The sequence below is a fragment of the Marmota flaviventris genome, chromosome 9 (genome assembly GCF_047511675.1).
Source record: "Marmota flaviventris isolate mMarFla1 chromosome 9, mMarFla1.hap1, whole genome shotgun sequence".
Lineage (NCBI taxonomy): Eukaryota > Metazoa > Chordata > Mammalia > Rodentia > Sciuridae > Marmota > Marmota flaviventris.
The window spans coordinates 123,380,269-123,387,331 of NC_092506.1; the positions used below are offsets into that span (position 1 = coordinate 123,380,269).

Genomic DNA, 7,063 nt, shown 5'->3' on the forward strand with positions numbered 1-7,063 from the left:
ACATAAATGGAACAAAACTTTTCCTAGTTGTACACAACACATGTGTAGTCCTACATGTACCTCGGGTAATGAGGTTCATCTCATTCCACCATCTTTCCTATCCCTACGCCCCCTCGCCTGTCCTACCTCCCCTTTGCCCAATCAAAGTACCTCCATTCTTTGCCACACACCTCACCCCCTTTATGGGTCAGCATCCACTTTCAGAGAGAACATACAGCTTTTGGTTTTTGGGATTGGCTTACTTCCCTTAGCCTGATATTCCCATTCACCCGCAGATGCCATAATTTTTTTCTCTTTTAATGCTATAAGCAATATTCCATTTTGTATATGTACCACAGTTTCTTTATCCATTCATCTGTTGAAGGGTTGGTTCCACAAAACTATGGAATGATTCACAAATGTGGGTGTCATCCTTGCTCAGGGACCATGCTAATTTTTTTCTGTATTGTCCCAATTTTAGTATATGTGCTGCCAAAGCAAGCACACTCTGAGTTTTAACAAATGTAGATACCCATGTAAAAACTACCATAATCAAGATATAGAGCCGTTTTTTCACTAGAAAAGGGGTTTCCTTGGGATCCTTCCCAGTGAGTTCCTTCACCACCTGTTCCAGGCAACCACTGATAACTTTTTTTTTAAAACTATAGATTCATTTTTCCTACAGTACTATTTCATATATATGCCAGTATAAGTGGACTCATATCTAGAAGTGCAATTGCCTCCTACGTTTAATGTATGTTTTTATCTTATGTGATACTGTCAAGCCATGCTAAAAAATGACCACAATCATTTTATACTTCCACCAGCAATTTAGGAGACTTCCACTTGACTTCATCTTCACTAGCACTTGGGCCATTCTAGTGGGTATGTCTTTGTGAGTTTATTTCCTGACAATTAATGATATTGAGTGAACTTTTTTTTTCTTTTGAGATAGGGTCTCACTAACTTGCTTAGGCCCTTGATAAGTTGCCAGCCTCAAACTTGGGATCCTCCTGCCTCAGCCTTCTGAGTTGCTGGGATTACAGACATGTGCCATCATGCCTGGATCAAATAGTTCTTCATGAGCTTGTTGACCATACTGTTTTTGTATGTCAGCTCTCTCTGGCTAGCTGGAATCCAGACTTCTCCCAGCTCAGTGCCAACTGTGGGATTGGTTAGCTTATAGTTGTTCTTGGCCCTCGCAGGTACTGCTTAGAATGTAGCCCCAAACTGAAGACCACCTCCATGCAGATTTCTGGAACTCTTTTTCTTGTGTCTCCCATCTTTCTGGTAGTTTTCTCTACATATTTTTGGCTGCTTAATCTCCTGGAACTCTGGTCTCTCCTCAGTGAGACTGTTATGCCCCATTTGGGTTCCCCTTCCCAAACTGAGGTCTAGAGGGTGCCTCCAGGTAGAATGCTCACCTATTTGTTCTCCTGCTCTTAGGGGTGACAGTTGCATATCCCTTGTGGCTTTCTATCTGAAAAATAGCTCTTTAAAAATATATTTTGACTGGGCATGGTGGCACATGCCTTAATCCTAGTGGCTCGGGAGGCTGAGACAGGAGGATCACGAGTTCAAAGCCAGCCTTAGCAAAAGTGAGGTGCTAAGTAACTCAGTGAGACCCTGTCTCTAAATAAAATACAAAATGGGGCTGAGACTGGGGATGTAGCTCAGTGATCAAGTGCTCCATATATATATATATATATATATTCCAACTTTCTGGTTGCTTTCAGTGGGAGAACAAGTCTCATATAAGTTACTATCTATTGATTTCTCCTTTTGTTGTAACTTTTTGCAATAATTGAAAAAAATATGTTTGTGGGACTTCTAGGATATATTGTAGTTTTGGTGAATAAATGACATCCCCCTGGTACAACAATTTAACCTGTTTTCTCTATTGCCTTTTTTTTTTTTTTTTTTTTTTTTTTTTTGGTGGTGCTGGGGATTGAACCTCAGGCTCCATGCATTCTAGGCAAGTGCTGAGCTGACAACCTCAGCCTCTCTCTGTTGCTTTATATTTCTTGGAAATTGGTAGTCAGGTTTAGGTTCAATTCTGTTTCTTATGAAAACTTAATAGGAAATATTGCATTGACATCTGCATGTCCTCTCCTTTGATGTTGACTACTAGTCAACAGTGACGTTGGTGAGATTTGCTAATATATTACAGGTTGCAAAATAGCAATGGTCTGAGTTGCTGGGATTTTTCTTTCTTCATTTAAAGGTTGGGATGCCTACAGAAATAAAAATTTATGATTGATTATTCTTTCTTTTTTTTTTTTTTTTGGTACTGGGGATTAAACTCAGGAGCACTTGGCTAGTGAGCCATATCCCCAGCCCTATTTTGTATTTTATTTATATACAGGGTCTCACTGAGTTGCTTAGCAATTCGCTTTTGCTGAGGCTGACTTTGAACTTGCTATCCTCCCTCCTCAGCCTCCCGAGCTACTGGGCTTACAAGCGTGTGCCACGGCGCCTGGCTATGATTGATTATTCTTTACACAGATATTTGGTTTGTATAGTTAAGGCAGGAGATAAACATTTGATTCCTTTTCTTCATTTAAACACTTTTCAGAATAGTAAGATATTCTTCTAGCATTATCAAATGATACCCAAAGGGGCTTGAAATCTTTTTAACTTTTATTTAAGAGTCAATATGATGTCATGCATTTAAAAATATTTGGTGTATTTAATTCAATTAGGAATAGTAATTGTTCTTACCTGATGCTCCATTTCTCCCCCTTTTGCCTTGTAGAAGCCTCTTTATCTTGGCTCCTGGGACCCTTTGCCACCATCTAGTGGTCATTGTTGCCTATTTCCCTTGCTTTTGAAGTATGAAATGTTCCAAGTTCATCTTAAACATTTCCTGTCCAGACCTTGAAGGAATTATTTCTCTAAAAGAACTTTGGTTCCTTTCAATAGGAAATGATATTTAGAGGCTACATTCCAAGTACTAGGATTGCTTATTGCTCAAATTGACTGTCATTTGTAGGCCTTTTTAGTGAACAAAGCTCAGAAATATGTGGGAATTTTTCATCATGTCATTTAGATAATTCCCATGAAAATTCAGGATGCTAGAGAGATTTTACTTCACTTCATCTATCTTAGATTTGTGTTTTCTTTCTCTGATGTTGGAATTCCAGTTTTAAATGACATCAGTATAATTGTTTACAGTCTTGTGCCACTTAATGACATTTTGGTCATTAGTGCATAATAATGGAGCTAAAAAATTCTTGTCACCTAGTATTTTTAGTATCTTTTCTGTGTTTTGATATGTTTAGATATATAAACATTTACAATGTTATAATTGTCTACAGTATTCAGTATAATAATGTCTTATAGGTCTTTATCCCCAAAGCGATGATATACCACCATATATGAATACCTACATGTGGAAATGGCTATATTTTCTAGGTTTGTATAAGTATACTCAATGATGTTTGCACACTGAAATTGCCTAAGATGTGTTTCTCAGAATTTATTCCCATCATTAAGCAACACACGACTATATTTATGTTATTTAAAATACTTTCAGGAATGTATTCCTGAAATTAAATGAAATTCTCTTGTCTTTAAGCTATATCCCACTAAGACGTGTTTGAAATAATTCATTTCTGTGGTTTGTCACCAACTTGATATAACAGGTTGTTTCATTTTTGCTTTCAATATTTAGGTGTTACTTTTTAAGATTTTTTTGTTTATTTTACAATTATTTAAATATTTAGAAGAGCCAAAGTTAATTTGTAAAAATAAGTTGTTTCTGTTTTTTGGTACTGGTGATTGAACCCAGGGCTCCTATCCACTGAGCAACATACCTAGCCTCTTTATTTTTTATTTAGAGATAGTTCTTACTAAGTTGCGTAGGGACTTGCTAAGTTGCTGAGGCTAGCTTTGAACTTGTGATTCTCCTGCCTGATTTTGAAAGAACTCTAGCTTTTGTCCCAGTTTTGTCTACCCTGATGTTGTTACTCTCTTTTATAGTTAACTTTTAAAATTTATTTCATTATGTATTCTGCTATTAAAAAATAAGCAAATGAGAAAAGGGATATGTAGCTCAGTGGTAGAGCACTTGCCTACCATACATGAGGCCATGTGTTCAATCCCCAGCACCATAAAAAGAAAAAGAAAAGCAAATGATTTTTACATCTAGCTATGATAGCTTTATATAGGTACTGGCTTCACCTTCCCAACTGAAACAACTAAAATAAATATGAAAAAAAAAAAAAACCCACAAACAGATCAAATTTGAAGATCAAGCAACATTGAAGATCAAGCAACAAAGAATAATTCTGGAAACATAAGGAACAAATGCTATGATCTCTTTAGTTGTCCCAGCTTTTACTATGTTAAGAGATTCCCAAGCCATGACAAAGAAGGGGAAGTCAGGCAGAACCAGAGGATACCATGAATTGAGAGATGGTGCTGAAATTCCAGGAAAACCAAAGTGACTAGAATTCACAGGGTGGAGTACCAAAAGAAGGTTGCTACATTGAGAGACAATTCTGGAAATCTGTGAAAGGCTCTCTGAGTGTTCAGCAGGGTATTGATCAGCACATAAGTGTGATGAAACTGCTTAGCAAGTCAGAGAAACAATCTTAAGTGATTAGAAGGAACAGGTCCTAACACAGGGACCAGAAAAGCACCTGGAAGAAACTATCTAAGGAAGTTGGGTAGAATAATCAGAAGGGTGTCACCTCAGACTGACTATTACAATTTATGTCATACCTAACAAATATTCAGACCCAAGAGAATCAAATTGTTACCAGTAACTTAACTGTATACAAAATATTAAGAATAGTAATTCGTAATGTATGGCATCCAATCAAAGCTTACCAGGCATGCAAAGAAACAAGAATAATACAATCCACAATGATGAGGAGAAGAATCATCCAATCAAAGCCAACTGAGAACTGGTGGAGATGTTAGAATGAGGTAATGGCATTAAAAGTTATTACTACGATATTTCGTGTGTTAAAAGGTAAATAGAGATATAGAAGATATATTTTTAAAAATCAGACTTCTAGAGTTGAAAATATATGATAAATACAGTGGATGGGATTAATGCCAGAATAAGCATTGTGATGAAATTGTTAGTGAACTTGAAGACATAGCAGGAGAAGTACCCCAAATGAAACACAGGGAAAATTTCTTCTGTTAAAGAAAAGTGTCCAGAGCATCAGTGAGCTGTGGGACCGTTTCAAGTTGAGCGATAAGAGGTTTTCAGAAAAATATTTTAAGAAATGATGGCCAAAAATTTTCAAAAATTTGTGAAAACTGTACATCTGCAGATCCAAGATATTAAATGGAACTAGAGTACAAAAAGCATGAATAAAGCTATATCAAGGTATATTATACCATAAACAAATTGCTCAAAACCAGTGATAAAGGGCAATCTTAGCAGTTAGAGAAGACATTTATGTAGAGAATAACTAAGGATGACATCAGATTTCTTGTCAGAAATTAGGCATAAGAGAATATAGTGGAGTGATACCTTTAATATATTTGAAGAGCGATAATGTTGGCTGATAATATCATGCCCAGTGAAATATCTTTCTATAAAATGAAGACTTGTACTGACATACAAGCTGAAAGAATTCACCCTACACTTGCACCAAGACAGCAGATGGAAATAATGGAATAAAGGAGTAAAGAACACTGAAAATGGTGACTCTGTGCATAAATATTTAAAATAATTTTTCTTATTTGAATATTTTAAAAAGTCATTGACTGTTTATTTTTTTATTGGTTGTTCAAAACATTACAAAGCTCTTGACATATCATATTTCATACATTTGATTCAGGTGGGTTTTGAACTCCCAATTTTACCCCAAATACAGATTGCAGAATCATGTCGGTTACACATCTACATTTTTACATAATGCCCTATTAGTAACTGTTGTATTCTGCTACCTTTCCTATCCTCTACTATCTCCCCTCCCCTCCCCTCCCATCTTCTCTCTCTACCCCATCTACTGTAATTCATTTCTCTCCTTGTTTATTTTCCCATTCCCCTCACAACCTCTTATATGTAATTTTGTATAACAATGAGGATCTCCCTCCATTACCATGCAATTTCCCTTTTCTCTCCCTTTCCCTCCCACCTCATGTATCTGTTTAATGTTAATCTTTTCTTCCTGCTGTCATTGACTGTTTAAAGACAAATATCAGTGTAGTATGGGACTTAGAAAACATGTAAAGTAAAATACATGACAACAGTATAAATCTCAGAAGGGTAGTAACTATTGTAACGTTCTTATTGAATATGTGAAGTACTATAGTATCATCTGAAGGTAGATTGTGACAAATTAAAGATGTATATTCTAAACCCTGAAACACCAAGATTAGAAAACAGAGTTATAGCTTAATAAGCCAATAGAGGAATCACTAAAAATACCGATAGTGGTATTTCTGCAAAAGAAGACAGAAAGAAAAGAAAAAGAACAAAGAACAGAAGGAACAAATAGAAGATTATATTAAGCTTACACCTATGCACAGCAGTAATCCTATTAAGTGGAAAGTATCTAAATACATCAGTTAAAAACAGAGTTTGTCATATTGCCTAAAGAAGCAAGACCCAAATAGATGTATATGGGAATAACACTGTAAATAGAAAGACACAAAGAAGTCAAAATTAAAATGATTGAAAAAGGTATCTCATGTTAAACACTAGTCAAAGGAAATCTGGAGTAGCTACATTAAACCAAAAGAGGTTGTGGGGCAAAATATATCATCAGGACTAAAGAAAGTCATTTCCTAATGATAAAGGAGTCAGTTAGTCAAGATTATATAATAAATCTAAATGCTTATACTTTTAATATTAGACCTTCAAAATACATGAAGTATAAAAATTGATAGAATTATGAGGAAAATGATGAATATAGGATTACATTTAGAGATTTCAATATCCTCTCCTCAGCAATTGGCAGAAAACAAAAAATAAAAGTAAGGTTGTAGAAAGTATGAATGACATAATCAATCCATCCATTTGAAATTAGTTGACATTTATAGAAAACCCCCAAAGAGCTGAATACCTATTCTTCTTAGTGCACGTGGAACATTTACCAAGATAAACCATATTCTGGAT

General features: G+C 35.6%; 1 non-coding gene across 1 annotated transcript; it reads right to left on the bottom strand.

Annotated features, from left to right (window-relative positions):
• Nucleotides 1–376: 376 nt before the first annotated feature.
• Nucleotides 377–484, bottom strand: LOC139707161 (U6 spliceosomal RNA). Its single transcript, XR_011708699.1, has one exon. It is a non-coding gene; the product is annotated as a U6 spliceosomal RNA (small nuclear RNA).
• Between the last annotated feature and the right edge of the window lie 6,579 nt (nt 485–7,063).